Below are 23,658 nucleotides of genomic sequence, written 5' to 3' on the forward strand. Positions count from 1 at the left end.
GTATCATTGGTCATCCTAGTATTGAATACTCTGCGTCAGCAAGGAGGGGAGATGGGGCAGGATACGGGGAGTGGACTAGAATGAAAATGATCAGGGATTTTCCAGAGGCTCCGAGGGTGATTAATACGGCTCAAGGCAGGATGAGGCAGGCGGGAGTCAGCAGGGCGAGAGGGACTTCGAGTCAACGAGAGGGGGGAAATAATAATGGGGAAGAAGAGGGCAGTGAGACAGTCAATAGAGGAAGTGTGGGACATATTGGGGTTGTGAATACGCTGATTACCCAAGTTAGCTCACGAGAGACAGCTAATCCAACTGTGGGCGCTACGAGTACGATCACTGATCATGCTCACGGCTCTATGGAATGGATGGATGGGCATAACACTGTTGGGCTGCCTATAATGAGTACGGGTGTAATGGAGGAAGAAGGGCAATCAGGAAGGGCTCTTGGTACTCATCGGGTGAATATCAGAAGAAGGCAGGTTGAGGCAGAGGCGAAGAGGAGGGTGAAGGGGGTAGAGAGCACCTCACAATATCCTACGGGGATGGTAGATCACGGAAGTCAGTATGGTCAAACTGAGCAGCTGATGAACCAGAATCTGCTAGAATGAATGCAACCGAATAACTCTGTTCTAGGCCATCTGGAGGACATAAGCATTTTTCAACGAATGGGCCTAAAGAGGAATGCTGGGGAAGGAAGTAGCAAAAGAACCTCAAGACCGACAAAAAGAGCAAAATGACAAGCTGCTTCAAGGGGACGAGCTAGGAAATGTGGGTATACAGGATGTGTATCTGGACATAGTGAGACGAATGAAGCCTATGAGGAAAATCTAGTGGAGGTTCCAGTGTCAGAGGAGAATTTATGGCCTCATCTGGAGGACATTGTGGATGAGGAGGAAACTATGCGGAGTCAGCGATTAAGAAGCAATCAAGGTGGCGGTGGCGGCTGGCCCGATACAGCAGCAAGTCAACCATGATAAACCTGATTCGGAACTGTCGCACGGTAGTTCGAGCCCTACATGGGCTTATTCGAAAATATAGACCATTTGTGGTATTTTTAATGGAGACTAAGATGCAAAACCACAGAATAGTGGGAGTTCGTAGGAGGATGGGTTTTGTGAATGGGTGGGATGTTCCTCCGGTTGGATCAGCAGGTGGTCTGAGCTTGTGGTGGGATGACAATTTGGAGGTCAATGTTATATCATCCAACAGGAACTTGATCCATACTGAGATGCGACTTTTTGAGGATGAGTGGTTTAATGCTTCATGGGTTTATGGCACTCCATATAGAAATGAGAAAATTAAGTTTTAGCAGTGGATTACGGAGGAGCTGAGCCCGACGCGTGCCCCTTGGTTTTGTGCGGGCGACTTTAATGAGATATTATCTGAAGATGAAAAATCGGGAGGGAGTCCTTGGCATCGGTCGACTATTCCATTTTTACAGTCCTTCTTAAATTGTATGGAATTGGTGGACCTTGGATTCTTAGGGCCAAAATTTACTTGGAGAGGAACCAGAAATGGCAGCTTAGTGCAGGAAAGGTTAGACAGGGGTTTAATTAACGGAAGCTAGCAGACTCGGTGGCCAAACTCGGTGATTATTCATGAAAATGTTAGGGCTTCCGATCACTGCCCGCTAATATTAAATACTGACCCGCTGGCCCCCAAGTGTAAACTTATGTTTAGATTTGAGGCTTTTTGGTGCAAAGATGAGGGATGCAGGGAGACCATAACACGATGCTGGAATGTGGGAAGTGCTGGTAGAGGGGTCGCTACGTGGCAATGGAAGATTAACACCACTAGAAGATGATTGATTAGCTGGAGTTCGGGCAAGTTCAAAGCCAGAAAGCTTGAGCTTCAACGGTTATACTCTTATTTGGGGAATCTGCAACGACAATGGGAGGAAAATAAGGAAGAAATCAGTGAGGTTACTGCAATTATTAATCGGCTTGAGGCATAAGACGAATCATACTGGGCGGCAAGATCTCGCATTCGGTGGTTGCAGGCTGGCGACTCAAACACTGCTTTTTTTCACCAATCTACAATCTAAAGGCATAGACGAAACAAATTAGCCCGAATCAGGAATGAGGAGGGTGGTTGGCAGGAAGATCCGGCTAGAGTCAGACTAACGGTGGAAGCTTATTTTCAAAGGCTTTTTACGTCGAATGGCAATCGAGATTGGGGGGATATTCTCTACTGCTTGGATCCGATTGTAACAAATGATATGAATGAGACTTTATGTAGCCCCATCTCTGATGAGGAGATTAAAGATGTTGTGTTTAATATGGGAGGATCAAAGGCACCTGGACCTGATGGGTTTCAAGGTTTGTTTTTTCAATCATACTGGGACATTATTGCAACTGAGGTACATGGCATTGTTACTGACTGTCTTAGGGGTGATGGTTGCCCTTCTGTTATCAACTTTACTAATATTGCTTTGATCCCAAAGGTTTCAAACCTGGAAGAGGTAAATCAGTTTAGGCCCATAAGCCTTTGTAATTATTCTTATAAGGTTCTATCTAAGATTTTGGAGAATAGGTTGAAGCCCTTGCTGCATCAAATTATTTCTCTGAATCAAAATGCGTTCATCAAAGGAAGACAAATTCAAGAGAATATTATCTTGGCTCACGAAATTTTTCATTTCCTTAAGATGAGAAGAACAAAGACAAAATTCGAAATGGGGATTAAGCTGGATATGAATAAGGCTTATGATAGGGTTAAATGGGACTTTCTGGAGGCAGTTATGGTGCATCTTGGTTTCCAACAAATGTGGATTGCTATGGTTATGAAGTGTGTTAAAACTGTGGAATTTTCTATTTTAATCAATGGGAGGCCGGGGCGAACCTTTAAACTTACAAGGGGACTTCGACAGAGGGATCCCCTATCACCCTACCTGTTCCTTTTTATCAGTGAGGTTCTTTCGCTGTTAATCGGTAGGGCGGTTCAGTAGGGGTATTTGGATGGCATTAAATTATCTACTTCGGGGCCTATGCTCTCTCACTTATTGTTTGCTGATGACACTCTAATTTATCTGGTGGCTACCAACCAGAATTGCAGGAATCTTTCTTCCCTTCTTAATGCTTATTGCAGAGCGTCCGGGCAACAAATTAGCCTTCAGAAATCGGTGGTTTATTTTGGGGCGAATACTCTTGCCCATTTATCTTCGGAGCTTTGTAATATCTTAGATATGCCCAAGGTGGAAGACCCAGGAAAATATCTGGGTTTACCATTAATTTGGGGGAGGTCGAAGAAAGAGGCTTTACAGTTTATTATGGAGCGGATCTTGACGAAGATTGCGAGCTGGAAACGGCGTTTTCTATCTCAAGCAGGAAAGGAAGTTCTCATAAAAGCAGTGATCCAAACTATTCCTATGTACACAATGTGTGTGTTTCGATTGCCCATGAGTTTTTGCAAGGATATTGATGCAGCTGTGGCGAGGTTTTGGTAGGCGGGAGCGGATCGGGATCGTGGAGTACATTGGGTTAAATGGAATGACTTGAGTCGGCCAAAAAAAGAAGGGGGTTTGGGCTTCCGCAATCTCAATGATTTTAATATTGCCCTTCTAGCCAAACAATGTTGGCGATTGATTCATGACCCGGACTCTTTATGGGCTCGTGTTTTGAAAGCACGATACTTCCCGAATTCTTCCTTCTTGGAGGCTAAGAAGGGTGGGATGGCCTCTTAGGCTTGGGCGAGTTTATTGGAGGGGAGGGATCTTATTCTAAGGGATGCTAGATGGCAGATTATGGAAGGGATGAAGGTTCGGTTTTGGCAACATAATTGGATCCTGGGAATAACCGGGGGGGGGGGGGAGGGGGGCACCCTACTCCTCTTAATCCTTCAGTCATCAATAGGGAGTGCAAAGTTGCAGAGTTCATTGATCCGAGTTCGAGGACTTGGAACTTGGACCTTCTCTCAAACTTTATCTCGGATTCAGAGAGCGATACCATCTCTAAAATCTATGTGGGGCTGCTTTTAAGTCCTGATAAGCTTGTCTGGCCTTATGAGAGAAATGATTCTTTTTTAGTGAAGTCCGGATATTGGAGAAATCACAGTAGACACCCATGCATAAACCTTGATCGCCCATCCTCCTCACGCAGTGTTCATCCTTGGATTTGGGTTTGGCTATGGAGTTGTAAGGCTCCCCCTAAGATGAAGAACTTTCTTTGGCGAGCTCTTAAGGAGGCTTGTGCTACTAACTCCAATTTGTTTCGACGTAGGTGTGCCACTTCCCCCATTTGCCCAGTTTGTAATGAATGTGTGGAGACCTTGGAGCATATTTTCCTTATATGTCCTTGGGTGTCTAGAGTATGGTTTGGGGGTCCGTTGAATGTTCAGATCAATCAAAGCTCAATTACTACTTTGGCTGAATGGGTGTATGGGGCGTTAAATCAAAATATGGGTTGTCAGGAGGATCTCGTTCGGTCTATGAGGTACCTGATTTTTACATGTTGGTTTATTTGGAGAGCCTGATGTGATGCTGTTTTCAACGGTGTTAAGCCTTCACCTCTTCGATCTATTCGAACTATCATTATTGCTTTGGAGTCTTTTATGCAAGCCTCCGCCCCCCTGCTGTTATCATCCACAATCCAAACTAGCCGTCATCGAGGTACGCGCCTTCTCACTCTTTAGTCTCCTCCCCCAGTCAATAAGATTAAGGTGAATGTTGATGCGTGTTGAATGAGGGACTCCTGTTGTGGTAAGATTAGGACTGTGGCCCGTGATTAGTTGTCGGGTTACAAGGCGGTTAAAAGTGTATGGATGCATGCATCTTCGGTTAGGATGGCTGAAGCTCTTGCTATTCTGGAAGGGTTCTTGTTGGCTAAATGTTTGTAAATGCAGGAGGTGGTAATTGAGTCGGACGCACAAGGGGTTATTCGGTCCCTCAATTCCCCTTCTTTGAGATGTGATTGGGACCTTCTCCCAATTCTTAGCCGTATCTTGGATGTTGGGAGGAGTTTTCATTCATGCTCCTGGTCGTGGATTCCACGATTGGCATATATGGCGGCGGATTTTGTCGCAAGGAATATTTCACCGGAGATATGCAGCTTTGGCTGGATTGTTCAACCTCTATCTTCGCTAGTTGGCATTTTGAACAAAGATGGTCTTCCATGTCCTCCTTTGTAATTGGGGATGGGTTGCACTGGTAATAGGGCGACGCTGGTACTTGTTGAGGTGGTGTCTTTCTTGATCCTATTTATCTGTGTCTGTATCTTCTGGGGTTGCGAAGGTTGTTTCTCTGCGTGTTGTTTGGCCTTGTGCCTCTATTCTTTGAATCTATCCTTTTACCAAAAAAATATATATATACCTCCATTGTAACCAAGAGCCCAAAACATAAAAAACAATGAAGCAAATCCTAACAGCTTCCTACACTATCATCGTTGGAAATCTGCTTGCCCATCAACTGAACCAACGTCCCCAACACACACCTGAAATCAAGCTAAAAAGAGCCCCAAAAGTAGATGAAAACAGAGCCAATGCATAACCCTAAAACAGAGCCCCAAACACTGCTATTGAGTACCACAACTGTAGCCGCCACAAATCGAAGGAAGCTAGTGGGAAGAAGCAGCCCACTAGCAACAGTGCCGTCAAAGGCAAACCCAATAAAGGAGGTGATGTGAAGATCTGAGCCAGAGGTCAAGACACATTCCAAGTGAGACACGATAAATTGCGGTGAACTTAAGTAGGAACCTAACCAGATTTCGAATAGAGTCGATTGGGATGGAGAGTGAAATGAAGGGGGAAATGAAATAAAACAGGGAAAATAAGGTTAAAAAGTGGAAGGAAGGGGGAAATGGAAAAAGGGCAAGAAGGGGCTACAAACAGAGAAATTAGGGGCACATGGGGTTGGAGGAGAGTGGAGAACAGACCCTTGGATTGGGGAAAATAGAAGCTGAAGGAGAAGGAGAAGGAAATGAAAGGAAAAAAGAGAGGAGAAGAAGAGTACTGCCACCTATGGAGCCAAAAATAATCAAGAAAAATATGGAGGTGACACGTGGATTCTATGGTAAAAATGACAAAATTATCCTCAAGGAACACCGGAACTCCTACACCAGAATAGTGGACAATCATCTCTCAATCAAGTCAAAAGTGCCCAAAATAGGTATTTATTCAAAACCTATTTCATCCATCCTCATCAAATCTTCTCCACAAGGTAACCCCTAAAACATTCATTTCAAATTATATTAATTAGCTAATTAATTGATTTATTACCTAATTAATCTATTAATTGGCTAATTAACTACACATTACACCCAAAAATGCCACAAAGGGCCGGTCACCATCTCTCCAAAGGGGGTTGGCCATGCCCTATATATACTATCACATTTTCTTTAAAAACCTAGGTTCTACACTCTTGCAAAATTCTTCAAATTCTCTAAACATTTTTTCCTCAAAATTCTAATTTTGGCATCGGAGGTTCTTCGGCCAAAGCCCCTCATTCATTGTGGGCACGTGAAACTCTTGGCCTTGACCTAAGGCCTCTCATCAGTATAGATCTTTTCGAACTTAGATGCAAGCTTATGCATCAAACAAATGGACGGTTCATCATAAAGATGCTATTTATTACCAAAATCGTTAATTGAGGGAGAAAGCATTGCATTGCTACAGAATTTGATCCCGGGGCTACGAAATGGATGGAACTGGGAAACTCACACAAAGGAGAGAGAACTCTCACGAAAGAGCTAGAGGACAGCAGTGACTGTATACATGAAAGACTTTGGCATTGGGCACTTACTTAAATTGCCAGTATATATCGATAAAGTCGATGCACTAGTACAACATTGATTAATGAACTTTTGCAGGTACAACATGAGATGAAAATGTTGCTATGGAAAAAAATATAACTCCAATTTTAATCTTTCAATAGATTGACTGGTAATCTCAAATTACTGACTACAGAGGATAGTACGCGAACCACCTGCTAACCATAGCAAGACATTCTTCAGGTTTGTACTCGGGAGCTGCGTGGCCTCTTCCCTGCTCGAAGAGAAATTTTAGTTTAGCTTTTGCTCAAACAAACTGTTGTGTATTGTTGGAAATTTGAATAGTTTGAGTATAAATTTATTTGTTCCATATTGGCCATTCCTAAAAGATTTTATCACTTTATAAGGTTTTGTCATTTATAGAAAGTGATTGGACTAATAGGTTTGGAGAATAAAATTGGGCTCACCTTTGGGGTTGGGCTTTAGGGTGCACTAATTAATTATAATTAATTATAATTAATATATATATAATTAATTATCAAAAGATGGGCCTTGGACCTTGGGCTCGGGCTCTAATAATTAAATTATTTAATTAATTATTTTTAATTAATTTTGAATTTAATTAATTATTTGTTTTTTATCAATAGACTCATCCTTTTAGATGAAGTCTGAAGAGTTCAGAAAGAACACAGAGCAAAGCACTCCTCTAGAGAATATGTCTCCCAACAGACACATCCCATTCTCATACCTGTTGCGAATAAGCATGCTTCTATTATATATACATCCATCTGCATGGCATTTAAGACACAGAAAATCAATATTCTTCTTCTACAATCTCAAACATCCTTTCTGAGAGAACCACACAAAAGTTCGCCAAAAGTTAAGTTTTCCGGTGCTGGAATTCTAACTTGATCGTTGAATCCTGGTGAAGTAGATGTCCGTAGAACTACAAGCACTGGGTAGGGACGAATTTCTGTTTCAAGGACATTGCGGTACGCAAGCCTCGATCTTCAATCTTTTTGTTTTAAATTATTTCGTTGTTCATACTCTGTTCGATATTTATTCGTATTTATTATTTATTAGCATATATAAAATTATCACAGATTGTTGACATTTATCCAACATGCATAAAATCAAAGTTTGATGGTTTTTTTTTATTCTTGCCCTTATAGTTGTGTATGTCAACTGGTAGCTTTCATGTGTATACTGCACTCAGTATCTGGGGAAGAATTTTTACGTAGTGTAGCTTGAGAAAATTGCAAATTAATTTTCTTGCTAGATTGAACTTAAATACAAGAAAATGAGTTAGAAATCAACCCTGCAACTTGTCCATTGACGAGCCATGGTTTCCAGAACCGTCAAGTTCAGAGATTCTATCCAAGCAATTGTAGCCGCGTAAGGAACATTCATGTCTTGGTCTCCACTGTCGATTTTTCAGCCCAATATTTTGTCCAAGGATAAGGAATTAACGAACAAATAAGCGCTTCTTGTTTAAAACTTTTGTAAGCTTGAGTATAAGACAGAATTAATGTAAGAGTATACCACATTACCTGTAAACCAGAACTCTGTAGCCTTGTTTTATGAGGTTTTCATGATAAATAAGACTAGAGGCAATATCATGTATAAATGAAGTTTGTAAGCTTGTATTGCATCTCGCCCATTCCTCAATACTCCTCTGGTATTGTCATTTCATAAACTCAGTTTGATCAGAAAATTATGTCACGTATGATAACTATTTCATGGTTAGTTTTAAAACAAAATATGCAAATTGAAAACATATAGTTTTTGGCTTTAGTTTTAAATTTGTGCACATTTGCCTATACATTTCTTCTGATTATCTTCCATCCTTCCTCGCTCTTCTATATCCCTCATTTCTGCCATGTATTCCCCTCTATCTCTAATACAAGCTAAAACTAAAAACGAAATTGTTATCAAACGAGCTTTTGTATCATATTATTTTTAATTAAATTTTACTATGTTTTTCTTTTTCGTAACATTAGAATATAACTAAATAATTGCCTCCCGAATGTGAAGAGCATTCTGAACCGCTTTATCATTTGCCCAAATGTCAGAGAAGATAAAGTTGTCTTTCTGCATGAAAAGCAATGTAGATACATGCTGAGTTAATAAAAAGTTTACATTGACTAATGCATGTGTGCGTGCAGAAATATATAGAGGGCAGCTCACCCAGCACCATTGCCTTGGAAGTTGAGAAAAAGGAAGGAGAAGTTTTACAGCGTCATTACTGAGATGGTTCGGAGTTGGTGATGAATCAATACATTTTGGTTCCAATATATGCATATCGTTCATGTCTTTGACACACTGTTGATTCAAATATAAAGTCAGTACCTCTTGATATATCTCACAATATTACTCATACAAGTAAAGCCATAACTTTTTTTTAAGAGTAAAGTGATAGTTTTTAGTGAGTCAGATAGTTAGTTATTAAAGAAGTAGAAAATTGATGAAGATCGTATCCGCACTAGGACCATTCTCTAATCACCTCTTTGACAAGGTCCAAGTCTTCTAGGCACAAGTCATTGTCTGGATCCACATCGATATACTCTCCCTTACAGTTTGTTTTAGTTGACTACGAAAGTTTAACAATGACCACCATAAGAGAGACAATAATATCTTAGTAGCAAGAAATTAGTTTGGATATATGTGTGTGTGAGCCCTCGTGCAAGAGCATTACATATAGATATGTATTCACTACTAAATTAAACAGTTTGCACGACGAGGGAGATTTTGTTGCGCAAATCATTATTAGGTTGCACGAAAACTATGGCAACCAAAAAATCGTTGCGCGTATTTTGTCGTGCAAAGGTCGTGAAAAAAGACATTGCAAGACGAAAAATTTCAAATTCGTTACGCAAAAAAAAAATTGCGCCACGCTTTACTACTCATCGCGCTAAAGTTATACGGACGAAGGTTTTCGTCGTACGATATAAAAGGGTACAAGTATGCTTTGTGACTGCTTCGTCTCGAAAAGTTTGCGTGACGAAAAATGTAAGAGGCACATGGTAATGCATGACGAAGTTATAGGACGTGCTTAATTTTGCGCAACAATTGTTCGCAGTCGTGCAAGTGTAATTTTTATTAAAAATAAATAAATAGAATAAAAGGAAAATTAAAAATAAAAAAAAAGATTTCATACTAATGACAAAAAAAAAAGCAAATTAATGAATAAAAATGTACATACAAATATAAAGTTTTAAAAGAAAGTAAGAACAAAATTATAAAATAAAAATAAAAATAAAGGGAAAATCTATAGGAATGTCGTTCGAAGGATCCTGCTGCTGGTTAGGGACGGGGTCAGAGGTCGACGGGTCTGATTGCTGTGCTTGCTCGGTGTGGAAGGGCTGTGAGGGCGATGGTGCAAAAAAACCGGGAAGATGTATTCCGGAAGAACTGAGGGCTTGTACAAGCATCGACATTTAAGACTTGTACGATGCCAGCTCACTCCTCAGGCCATCGACTTCTTATGTCAAAGCCGTAACCTGGCCCTTTGATTGCGACGATGATGAGGCTCTACTCTCCTGTTACCTGGCATTTCCCATCCTCCGACAATAAGTCCCTAGCCTCTGACCAAAAGTCTGGTCCAACGTTTCTATGACGATGTGAAACCTTGCATCCTCAGGTGGATCCACATACTCAATTGGCATGTCTGAGGGAAGCTAAAAGGCGGACTCTTGAAGCATCGACTGACTTTTCTCCATCATAGTCGCCTGTGAAAAAAAACATGGATTATTAATAGAGAACAATTTGAAATAATTAGTATAAATGTTGAATCCATAAGAAATTACTTACATGAAGGGACTCGATCAACTCATTCCTAGGCCGAACATAAACGTCAGCAAAGGCATCGATCTCTGAAAATTTTGAACCCTCCTGAAATCGAAAAAGATAAGGAAAATGTTAGTAAGAAAAAAAAATTATTAGCGACATTTTAAAATTGGAAATGAAAGATGTAATATATACCTTCCATCGCGCCTCCATCCTATAGGAGAAAGGCCTTGAACCCGAATGGTGGAGAAGAGTCATCTTCTCCCGATTGATCTTGCTCGCCTTCACCTTCTTCTGTTATTAAAAAAATAAACATATTAGTTGTAATACTTAAATAAAATTAAAAAAATAATAATAAACATTAGTAAAAATTAAAAAAAGTAAAATGAAAGAAGTCGTAATTAAAAACGCAACACATAGCCCGGCTTCTAAAAATGACCGTAAAGCCAAACCTAAATATCTTGTCAGTCCTCCAACTCCTTCGGATAACCCTCCTTAAGAGCGACATGCGGATCATCAAATTGCTAGAAACATTGGTGCAGGTCACTCTTCCACTACTTGTAGCGTTCAGAGAAGAGCCGATTGAGGTACATGAACATGTCCTCGTCCATGTCCTCCAAATTGTAGTTTGTCTGCAATGTAACAAATATTTTGAAGGTATTAGTAATAAAAGACAGTAATAAATATAAATATATAAATTTTACTTGAACAGCATTAAAAAGGCAACGCTACTTACGGACAATTGGTTGCACACCGTGTTCTTCGTCTCTTCCGACATCGCCTTCCAAGACTTCCACCGCATAGGGCAAAAGGTCAGCACGACATGCCCAATGTCGTGGGCCTATGCACTATGCTACTCTGTCGTTGGTGCTGCTCGATGTTGCTCATCATATCTGATTGGGATACGACCGTTGGTCACCCGGTTAACATTCGCCGTCTTCAATTGCCGACAAGGTCCTTGGGTGTTTTTCTTCGCTGCAAAGAGATGAAAAAAAAAATCATTAACCCAAAACTAATAACAAATCCTACTAAAATTTCGGCATAACCTCCCCTATATTTAAAACATTTCCCAAAACCCTGAAAATAACATAAACAATATACGCAACACAATGATCACGACAGTTTAATAAAAGGTTCGAAATGATGACAACTTTAAATATTTATTCTATAAATAATTAATACCTGAAATATTATTCTATAAATAATTAAGGCCTTAAATATTTAGTCTATATATAATTAATTACTTAATCCATACAATTATTTTCAGCATAAGTACGATATTCATTGAAGATTGTAAACACATATAAACCGAGGATAAGGTTCTTACATTAGGTTCCAATAAAAAAACCAACAAGAATTGAAACATAATTAAGTCCGAATACATCACATATAAAAAAACACCTTAAAATTTAAATATTGTCTACTATTTGGATGATCCTGGTCCATTCTGCAAGACGTCATAACATCATCGATTGTAACCTCCCTCCAATGTATTATCCATCAACTTCATCAACTGTTCATTCGTATCATCATCAAGAGTATACTTACACTATTACACATATATGCAAATAATTAATTTTAACATATAACTAAAAATTTCACAAAATTAATTATTAATCCATCAAGAATAATATACTTACTAATATTTCATCCATCATAGCCTTCTTCACATTCCCGAACACATCTTTTCAAGAATGCCACTCAACAATGGGACAATTATTCCCCATGGCTACAACAATCTCATGCGCAAACTCCAAATGATCCCTTAAATCATGCGGGTTGGCATCATGTACACTCTCACCCTTGTTCTTATCCGCCATCCTAGCACGAATAGAATTTTGAAGAATAAGGATAATAGAATTGTGAAGAATCAGGACAGAAGAAACGAATATTTATAGGTAGGTTAGGACCTTTGCGTGACGAAGCCTTTGTCGCGCAAACACCTATATTAAATGCTGTATTAATTCCTCAAATTCACTTGCAGTAAATGGTCAAAACTGACAGGAACTTGCGCGACGAACTATTGGTCGCGCAATTTCTTTATTTCGTCGTGCAAGTTTTTCGGGCCAAACAAAAGTACCCGGTGTTTTCTTGCTCACTTTCCACGACACCAGCGATTATTCGTTGCGCGAAGTGTTCTTGCGTGACGAAACTCTTCGTCGCGCAATTTTTTTTCCCTCCTCTCTTTTATATTTTGCGCGACGAAGTGTATTTTTCGTCGCTCAAGTACGTCTTGCGCGGCAAAATATTGTTCGTCACGCAAAATATCGTCGCGTAAGCTGTTTTTTCTACTAGTAATTGTTGAAAGTTTTGTTACATTGAAACATGAGTCAAATAATTTTGGATTCTCCCACCTATACTGTCAATTTGGATAGCGTTGGATGCTCACATTCTAATATGTGCGTATAACTTACGCAAAAAACTTTTGACGATCTTACTAGACAACCATCTCCCAAAATTTTTGTCACGCATAAAATGAACAGCAAAGAATACATGTACAGCAAAATTACAAGTACATACCTTAAATTTTGGCTTGTTGCCAATGGAATGTGCGTAGTCAAATGAAAGTGGACCTACAGCAAAATTACAAGTACATACCTTAAACCTGTTTGTAAGAATTAACTATACGAAACTATTATGTACTTATCGCGTATAGATCAACTTATTTTGGTGAGTTACCCTGTCACGAATATTCGGGCAAGCCCTTCAAGGGGTAGGGTTACTTATCAGTAAAAGGATATATACATAACAGTACCGAAACAGAAATATGTACGTACCGATATTTACAGATACAAGGGTACGAAGAGATTTTTCAGTGTGATCGTCATACGAAATGGTACATCACCTGTTTTCATAGAAATAATGAGATATGTATGTTAAAAGGTTAATAACTTAAAAATTAAAATTTTCCACCACTTACATAGAAATATGTGGTGTACCATCTATATTCCCGTCACAGCTAAAAATTTCTCCCTCCGGTGAGCCAAAGCACAAGAGGATCGTTCTCTGGACTCCTCTCTGACTCAATGAAGTAATAAAATAATTGCACATCATCGTCGCCCATTCCGACGTACCTTCATATAATTAAAGACATAATGTGATATTTCTGATGTATATATATTGCAATATAACTAATAGAGCTATATTAGTTTAATCAACTAAACACATAGATTATATTACAAAAGATGAAGGAACATATATTTTATATATATATATAGGAATTGCTTAAGGGGAGGGATCCCCATTTTTTCAAAAAAATGGGAACACGCTTTCCATCGTTGGATTTAACTTTAATGAAATTGTGTGGTTGAAATTGTGTGACCTGTGTTTTAATCTCAACCACACAATTTCATTAAAGTCAATCTAACGGTGGGGAGCATGTCCCTATTTTTTTGAAAAAATGAGAATCTCTCCCCTTAAGCAACCTGATATATATATGTACATAGCAAATATGAGCAGCTTGGCTGCGGAAAACAGAGTGCAGGAAAGCGAGCATTTTGTTTGTAGTGATCATTCAAATCTATCTGCTGGTTTCCAAGTCAAAACCTAGCATTCATCGTAGCCATATACATCTGGCACCAGATTAAACTTCACAAAATAGTTCAAGTTTACCAAATAAAACAGTTTTGGTACACTGCAAAGTTTTAATTTCAACAGTATTAGTATACCGAAAAGTTATCATACACTAATCTCTAATATCTGGCTAAAAATAAGGGAGGAAGGAATGCATGACTACAATTTTCAAGTGTTAATTAATAACAATGTTGGTCTAACTGACATATTATATTTTGGGTAATGCTAGAGAGATTAAATTTGGAGACTAAGTTTTGAAAATTAAAGGACATAGAAATTGATGATTGATTTATTACTTAAAAGTTGATAAACGTGCTTATTCATATTTGTAACACATAATTTAATTTGCAAATTTAGTCTCCCTAGCATTATTCATATATTTTAGGGACAATACTTGTGTCCACTTCGTGAGTGAACCTATTTGTCTAAAATTTTATAATCAAACCATCCACTTTCAATATGTGAGAATGTTCTTTTTTTTTTTTTTTTTTGGTGCTAAGATAATCTTTAAATGGTGATTTCTAAAAGTTTCAGTCGAAACTTGGTTCAAACTTCAAAAGTTATGGCCCGAACTCGATCGTTTCACATGTACTCAAAAAAATACCAACCCAGTTTCAAGTTTGAAGGGTAGATCACCGGAAAAGCCCGATAGGGAGTTGATGATGGACCAACTTGATGCAGCAACATAAATGTGAAAAAGGAGGACAAGGAGAAGCACTTGCAGAAACATGGTGGATTATATGAAAAAGGAGAACCAGGAGAAGCACTTGAAACTATATATATATATATATATATATGAAGGGATTGTAGTCTCACTAGTAGAAAAACATGTTTGCATGATGGAATCTTGCGCGACGGAGCAAATTTCGTCGCGCAAAGTATGTTTGCGCGACCCAAAACACAAAACATCGCGTAAACGGCCTTTGCGCGACGGCGCTTTGAGCGATGTAGGCTAGCATCGCGCAAAATATCTTTGCGCGACACAGAATCTTTGGCGTCGTGCAAAGTTGTTTTGCGCGACGCCAATCTACGTCGCGCAAAGGCCGTTTGCACGACGTTTTGGCGTCGCGCAAGACCTTGGCGCCAAACAAACAATACTTTACCCTTTTTTTGCCAACTTTGCGCGACGCAGGTGTACTTGCGTCGCGCAAAACATATTTGCACGACGTAGTTGTACCTACGTCGCGCAAAGTCCTTTTTTTTTGGCCTTTTGTTTATGGGTACAAAATAAATAAATTAAAATCTACTTAGAAAATACATATACCATTGAATTTGATGGGAAACGCATTGTACGAAATTAGTTTCAACGATCCAACTGTCAAAAATCACAAAGTCCTTTTGCTTTTCTTTTGGGGTTCTTGCAGTGCCTTTTTCTTTCATGGTATCCATTTGTGTAAATGTTTTAAATTGACGATCGAATTAGTTCATTGTATTCATATAGGGTTAAAGAGTGTAGCTGTAAAAAATCATCAAAATCGGAGTTAAAATAACCGTTAAAAACGTTATTTTTTTGTTTATAGCAGTCGAAAGGGTTTGTCCCGTTACTTGATATCTGTATGTTTGTTTTTTGCAATTTTTTATGTATGCGATCTCGAAGTATAGACAAACAAGTTTGACGGTTGAATCTTTGAAACTATTTTCGTACAATGCGTATCCCATAAAAACGTTAGATTCACTAACACTTGGAGTTTATTTATACTTTCATTAAATATAACATAAGATTTTGTGGTAGCCACTTGTGTAAATATTTTAAATTGACGATCGAATGAGGTTATTGTATTCATATAGGATCAATGAGTGTAACTGTAAAAAATCATCAAAATCAGAGTTAAAATAACCGTTAAATTGTGCTTTTTCGTATATAACCATCAAAACATTTTATTTCGTTACTTGATCTCTGTATTTTTTCTTAAGATTTTTGGCGTATGTGATCTCAAAGCATATACAAACAAGTTTGACGGTTAGATCGTTGAAACTAGTTTATTACAATGTGTATCCCATCAAAACATTAGATTCACTAACACTTGGAATTTATTTATACCTTCATTAAGTATAACATAAGCTTTTATGGTATCTACTTGTGTAAATATTTTAAATTGACGATCGAATTAGTTCGTTGTATTCATATAGGGTCAAGGAGTGTAGCTGTAAAAAATCATCAAAATCGGAGTTAATATAACCATTAAATTGTGATTTTTTTTATAACCGTTGAAAAGTTTTGTCCCGTTACTTGATCTCTAAATGTTTGCTTTTTGTTGTTTTTGGCGTATGCGATCTTAAAGTGTATACAAACAAGTTTGACGATTAGATCATTGAAACTAATTTTGTACAATGCATTTCCCATCAAATTCAATGGTATATGTATTTACTAAGTAGATTTTAATTTATTTATTTTGTACTCGTAAGCAAAAGGGCCAAAAAAAAAGGGGGGAGGGGACTTTGCGTGACATAGGTACTGCTGCATCGTGCGAAGCTGTTTTGCGCAATGTAGTAGCACCTACGTCGGGCAAAGTACCTTTTTTTTTTACCTTTTGCTTTTCTTTTGGGGTTCTTGCATTGCCTTTTTCTTTCGTGGTATCCACTTGTGTAAATGTTTTAAATTGACAATCGAATTAGTTCATTGTATTCATATAGGGTTAAAGAGTGTAGCTGTAAAAAATCATCAAAATCGGAGTTAAAATAACCGTTAAATCGTGATTTTTCGTTTATAGCCGTCGAAAAGGTTTGTCCCATTACTTGATCTCTCGACGTTTTTTTTTTTGCAATTTTTGGCGTATAAGATCTCGAAACATATACAAACAAGTATGACGGTTGGATCGTTGAAACTAGTTTTGTACATTGCATATCCCATCAAAACATTAGATTCACTAACACTTGGAGTTTATTTACACTTTCATTAAGTATAACATAAGATTTTGTGGTATCCACTTATGTGAATATTTTAAATTGATGATCGAATCAGTTCATTGTTTTCATATAGGGTCAAAGAGTGTAGTTGTAAAAAATCATCAAAATCGAAGATAATATAACCGTTAAATTGTGATTTTTTGTTTATAACCGTCGAAAAGTTTGTCCCATTACTTGATCTCTGAATGTTTGTTTTTTGCGATTTTTGGCGTATGAGATCTTGAAGTATATACAAACAAGTTTGATGGTTCGATCGTTGAAACTAATTGTGTACAATGGGAATATGTATTTACTAAGTAGATTTTAATTTATTTATTTTGTACCCATTAGCAAAAAGGAAAAAAAGAAAAAAGAAAAAAAAAGGACTTTACGTCGCAGTTTTACCTACGTCGCGCAAAGTCCTTTTTTTTTTTTTGGTCCTTTTGCTTTTCTTTTGGTGTTCTTGCATTGCCTTTTCCTTTTGTGGTATCTACTTGTGTAAATGTTTTAAATTGACGATCAAATTAGTTCATTGTATTCATATAGGTTTAAAGAGTGTAGCTGTAAAAAATTATCAAAATCAAAGTTAAAACAACCGTTAAATCGTGATTTTTCGTTTCTAGCCATAAAAAAGTTTTATCCCATTACTTGATATTTGAATGTTTGTTTTTTACGATTTTTGGCATATGCGATCTTGAAGTATATACAAACAAGTTTGACGATTGGATCGTTGAAATTAGTTTTGTACAATGTGTATCCCATCAAAACGATAGATTCCCTAACACTTGAGTTTATTAATACTTTCATCAAGTATAACATAAGATTTTGTGGCATTCACTTGTGTAAATATTTTAAATTGACTATCGAATTAGTTCATTGTATTCATATAGGGTCAAGGAGGGTAGTTGTAGAAAATCATCAAAATCGGAGTTCAAATAACCGTTACATTGTGATTTTTCGTTTATAACCGTCGAAAAAGTTTGTCCCGTTACTTGATATCTGAATGTTTTTTTTTTTTGTGATTTTTGGCATATGCGATCTCGAAGTATATACAAACAAGTTTGATGGTTTGATTGTTGAAACTAATTGCGTACAAAGCGTTTCCCATCAAATTCAATGGTATATGTATTTACTAAGTAGATTTTAATTTATTTATTTTGTACCCATAAGCAAAAGGGCAAAAAAAAAAAAAAAAGGACTTTGCGCGACGTAGGTGCAACTGCGTCACGCAAAGTCCTTTTTTTTTTGTTGCCCTTTTGCTTTTCTTTTGGGTTCTTGCATTGCTTTTTTCTTTTGTGGTATCTATTTGTGTAAATTTTTTAAATTGACGATCGAATTAGTTCATTGTATTCATATAGGGTTAAAGAGTGTAGCTATACAAAATCATCAAAATCAGAGTTTAAACAACCGTTAAATCATGATTTTTTGTTTCTAGCCGTCGAAAGGGTTTGTCCTGTTGCTCGATATCTGAATGTTTATTTTTTGCAATTTTTGGCTTATGTGATCTCGAAGTATATACAAACAAGTTTGACGGTTGGATCGTTGAAATTAGTTTCATACAATGCCTATCCTATCAAAACGATAGATTCCCTAACACTTGAGTTTATTAATACTTTCATCAAGTATAACATAAGATTTTGTGGTATCCACTTATGTAAATATTTTAAGGGTAAAAGACTGTTTACTACCCTCATATTTTGTGGTTTTGAACATTTAGTACATCAAGTTTTTTTCGTCTCAGATTCATACCTAAAGTGTAAATTTTGGCACAGTCTCATACATCCGTTAGTCAAACTGTTAAATCTGCCGTTAATTGTGACGTGGCGCCATGACTGGGCACCACGTGTCATTCACGTTTTTTTTTTCCTTTTCTTCTTTCTTCTTCCTTCTTCTGCAACTTTTTTTTCTTCATCCTTTTCCTTCTTCCTTCCTCCTTCTTCCTTCCCCCTTCTTCCTTCCCCTTCTTCTCCTTCTTCCTTCTTCTTCCTTCTCCTTCTCCTTCTTCTTCTTCTTCCTTCGAATCTGGGGAATTTTTTTTTTTTGCTTCTTTCTTCTTCTTCCTCCTTCTTTCTCTTTCTTCTTCTTCTTCTTACTTCGACTGCAACTCCTTCTCCTTCGTCCTTCCTCCTTCTTCCTTCTTCCTTCCCCTTCTTCTCCTACTTCCTTCTTCTTCTTCTTTTTCTTCCTTCGAATCTAGGGAAGATGAAAGTTTTTTTTTTTTCCTTCTTCTTCTTTTTCCTTCTTCTTCCTCCGAATCTGGGGAAGATGAAGGTCTTTTTTTTTCTTCTTTCTTTTTTCTTTTTTCTTCTTCTTCCTCTTCCTTCCTCCTTCTTCTTCTTCTTCTTCTTCTTCTTCTTCTTCTTCTTCTTCTTCTTCTTCTTCTTCTTCTTCTTCTTCCTCCGATTGCAACTTTTTCTTTTCTTTCTTCTTCTCTTCCTCATTCTTCCTCTTTCTTTTTCTCCTTCTTCCTTCCTCCTTCTTCCTTCCCCTTCTTCTCCTTCTTCCTTCTTCTTCATCTTCCTCAAAAAAAAAAAAAAAAAAAAAAGAAAAGAAAAAACCTTCATCTTCCCCAGATTTGAGGAAGAAGAAGGAAGAAGAAGGAAGAAGGAGAAGAAGGGGGAAGAAAAAAAAAGTTGCAGTCGGAGGAAGAAGAAGAAGAAGAAAGAAGAAGGAGGAGGAAAAAGGAGGAAGAAGAAAAAAAAAAAAAAAAACTTCCCCAGATTCGGAGGAAAGAGAAGGAGAAGGAGAAGGAAGAAGGAGAAGAAGGGAAAGGAAGAAGGAGGAAGGAAGATGGAGGAAGAAGAAAAAAAAAATTGCAGAAGAAGGAAGAAGAAAAAAGAAGAAAAGAAAAAAAAACGTGGATGACACGTGGCACCCAGTCATGGCGCCACGTCACAATTAACGACAGATTTAACAGTTTGACTAACGGATGTATGAGACTGTCCCAAAATTTACACTTTAGGTATGAATCTGAGACGAAAAAAACTTGATGTACTAAATGTTGAAAACCACAAAACATGAGGGTAGTAAACAGTCTTTTACCCATATCTGATTTTTCGTTTATAACCGTCAAAATCGGAGTTCAAATAACCGTTAAATTATGATTTTTCGTTTATAACCGTCAAAAAGGTTTGTTCCGTTACTTGATATCTGAATGTTTGTTTTTTGCGATTTTTGGAGTATGCGATCTTGAAATATATACAAACAAGTTTGACGGTTGGATCGTTGAAATTAGTTTCGTACAATGCCTATCCCATCAAAATGATAGATTCCCTAACACTTAGAGTTTATTAATACTTTCATCAAGTATAACATAAGATTTTGTGGTATCCACTTGTGTAAATATTTTAAATTGATGATGGAATTACTTTAATGTATTCATATACGATCAAGGAGTGTAGCTGTAAAAAATCATCAAAATCGGAGTTAAAATAACCGTTAAATCATGATTTTTCGTTTATAGTTGTTGAGAAGTTTTGTCCCGTTACTTGATCTTTGAATGTTTTTTTTTTCAATTTTTGGCATATGCGATTTCGAAGCATATACAAACAACTTTGATGGTTGGATCTTTAAAACTAGCTTTATACAATGTGTATAACACTTAAGAAATTGAATGATATATATGTTTACTAAGTAGATTTTAATTTATTTATTTTGTATTTATAACACTTAAGAAATTGAATGATGTATATGTAAAAAAAATTATTGTGGGTTTTTGTTAGAAAAATATATTATTGTGGGGTTTATGTAAAAAAAATTTGAATTTGAAAGAAGGAAAGTCACATTTTCAATAATTTTTATAATTTTTTTTTTAAAAACTACCTTGCGTGATGCTTTAATGTGATCGTCACGCAAAATCACTTTCGCGACGTCAAATTATATACCTACGTCGCGCTAGTTGTGATAATTTTGGCGGTGCAATAGTGAAAAATAAGCGCTGTTTTTTCAATTTTTGTAGTTTGGACCCCAAATCTTGAACCCTTCTTTCTCTTCCCTCTCGCTCATCTCTCCCTCTCTTTCCCGTGAACCCCAAATCTTCCCTCTCGCTCATCCTCTCCCTCTATCTTTCCTCTTCACAATCTCGAATCCAACCACCACCGCTACTCTGTCGGTTGTCTCTCTCCCTCTCGTTCTAAACGACGGGCCGCCACGCAAATCTCCAAGCCGCAATCCAAGGCTGAAACTTACACCGCTGTAGAGCTCAGGGTGGCAATTTTGTAAATTACTTGCCCCAGGATGAGGCGATGGTGGCTGGGCTCGGCGTCGACGAAGGCGGATTGAACGCCCTGGAGTTGTGGAGAGTGGTGGATCTTCTTAACAGAGAGCTCTCTGGCTTGCTGAAGTTAAACCTAAGGTTTTGGCGACAAGGTAAAATTACTGCTATGATTACTGTTATGTCATTTACATCTTGACTTGCAAAAGCTGGAAACTTCACACTGAATAATCAATTTTTTGATAATATTTTCACTGTTTTTGTGTTGCTGCTGCCCCATTCTTGTCAGTGGCTAGTGATAAATCGTTGCATGAATTTCTAGATAGTTTTTTACAGTTTAGGAGTAGATGGTATGAATTCCCTCATCGTGGCACCAAGGAATTGGTGGCGGGGACATCGTTGGGGAGTTCGAATTGAGCCACATTGTGTTTATCACTACACCACGAACCCTCTTTAATGGGCAATAGCATTCATTTGTAGCATTTTTTTCTTAAAAATGCTATCAAATAGTATTTTATGCCTTTAATAGCATTTTTTATAGCGTTTGCATATTTTATGCCTATAACAGTATTCTATTATATGGTTATTAGTAGTGAGTCAGTGACGTCCCCATTTGGATTTCTGGGTATTTACTTTGATGCAGAGGGGATGAAGGCATAAAGCTTGTAACTGAAGCAATATGCTATGTAAGAATTTTCAATGACTTGGGAATTGTAAGCAATGTTGATGGTTGTGTGATAACTAACTAAGGTTTGTTGTTTCAATGGGAAAAACAGAGTATTAATTTCGTATTGATACAATTTTTTTTGTACATTTTTGTTGGCTCAGGAGACACAGGGAATGCCTGAGGAACTGCTTGGTGCCCACCCCACGTACCTGTGTCAATGCAAAGGCTATAAGTTTACCAAGAAGACCGGTAAGAAACACGCTTCTTTCACCTAGCTTTCTAATCATTCAACTACAAATTGTCGCTTGTCTTGCATATCATAAACTTGGCATCATTCATCTTCTACTGTCATACATGAGAAATTTCATGCCTCCATGAGTTGTTTTGCATTGCAGCTGTTATGTGATGTGAGCACACCTGAGCCCACATATATAGATAACTAGTTTTAGTCAATTTGCATGTCAAGTGAGTGAAACTGTTTCTAGAGGCATGTAATCACAAAAACCTGCTTCTTGTTCTAAATCCACACATATGTTAGAGTATCTATACAGTAGTTATAATAATGTGGGTTTTGAATTCAGCTTCCGCTTAGCGATACATGTCTGCTTATGTTGATTATATATGTGGGTTTTGAATCAACATGTTAACTAATTGGCTAGGTTTTGAATCAACATGGTAGTTTTTTGTTCAAATGGTAGTTTCTCGATCAATTTACCAAGACTTTCCTCTTCCAAATGATTCAACAGATTGCTTCGTTAGCAATTCAAAGTCGGACCAGTCTTCTGCTTAAAGGTTTGAGACTCTAGACTCTGTAAAAAGTATGAATTCAGGAGCATTGTTTCTCTGCATTAACACGTTTCTAATTTGTGTTGGCTTAATTACTTTCTTCATTTTGCAGGTCATCACCTCAGCAGAACTCATTGGTGGCAAACTTATTGGACTTTTGAACCTGTTGGTACCTGCTGCCTTCATTCGTAAGTCTCAAGCTCAATACAATATCCCATTAGTGTTAACTGAAAAAGTTCGATCTTTACTTTTAGTTGTTAATTAATGGGATCGTATAATTTGTGGAATGCGTTATTTATATACCATTGGATTTAGCATAATTTGTTCAGGAAATTATCATTAATTTCGTGAGCATGAGATGAAGGATTGCAAATAGCAAATTTAACTTTTTTTCCTTAAAGGGTAAATGATCAAATTTAGCAAAAGCTATTACTTCATAATGCTGCAATTATTTCTTTTTAATGGCTCATGGATATGCAAAAGTAACTTTAATTTCCTCATGTCAGTTTTCTTTGTTTTTTTCTTCTAGTTTCAAATGCAAGAAAGGATTAGTTTCTAATGTTATATTTTTATGGTTAAAAAAGGATTAGTTTCTAATGTTAATTTCGTCAGCATCTACTGCTCTGTTCACTAGTCTGTCCCTCGGGCTGCCACACGGTGGACTCTCTCACTCGGGCTCTACGGCCCTGTTCACTAGCCTTTCCCCCGAGCACAAGCCAACGTTGGAACTGCTCTTATAAGTCCATGTAAAGTTTTTCCTTTCACCAATGAATGACTCTTTTACCTTCACATTCTCAAATGTCCCCTCATGTGTGGCGAATTTTCAAGTCAAACAAGTGGACAACACGAATTGAATGACGTGGAACACGTGTGGTCGTTGGGCTTCACACGTGGGCCAACCTACCTTGATATCATGACAACAACCCAAATACAAAAGCTCGAAGAAGAAAATGTAAACTGATAGAGAGAAATGCAATGTAGCTTTTGTATTAAGACAAGGACAATTATTACAAAATGGTTCTTATCTAGTATTTATAATATGGACAAGG

At 37.6% G+C, this 23,658-nt stretch overlaps 1 long non-coding RNA gene and 1 pseudogene across 2 annotated transcripts; both read right to left on the minus strand.

Annotated features, from left to right (window-relative positions):
* Positions 1 to 6,888: 6,888 nt before the first annotated feature.
* LOC126584302 (putative serine carboxypeptidase-like 52) lies at positions 6,889 to 9,462 on the minus strand (annotated as a pseudogene).
* Positions 9,463 to 9,903: 441 nt separating this feature from the next.
* LOC126587850 (uncharacterized) lies at positions 9,904 to 11,542 on the minus strand. 2 transcript variants are annotated; one of them, XR_007611233.1, is made up of 5 exons: positions 11,221 to 11,542; positions 10,901 to 11,116; positions 10,680 to 10,778; positions 10,509 to 10,589; positions 9,904 to 10,426 (listed from the first exon to the last, which is right to left on the minus strand). It is a non-coding gene; the product is annotated as an uncharacterized LOC126587850 (long non-coding RNA). The 2 variants fall into 2 exon arrangements; XR_007611232.1 differs by having other exon boundaries at positions 10,680 to 11,116.
* Positions 11,543 to 23,658: the final 12,116 nt, after the last annotated feature.

The sequence above is a fragment of the Malus sylvestris genome, chromosome 10, assembly GCF_916048215.2.
Source record: "Malus sylvestris chromosome 10, drMalSylv7.2, whole genome shotgun sequence".
Lineage (NCBI taxonomy): Eukaryota > Viridiplantae > Streptophyta > Magnoliopsida > Rosales > Rosaceae > Malus > Malus sylvestris.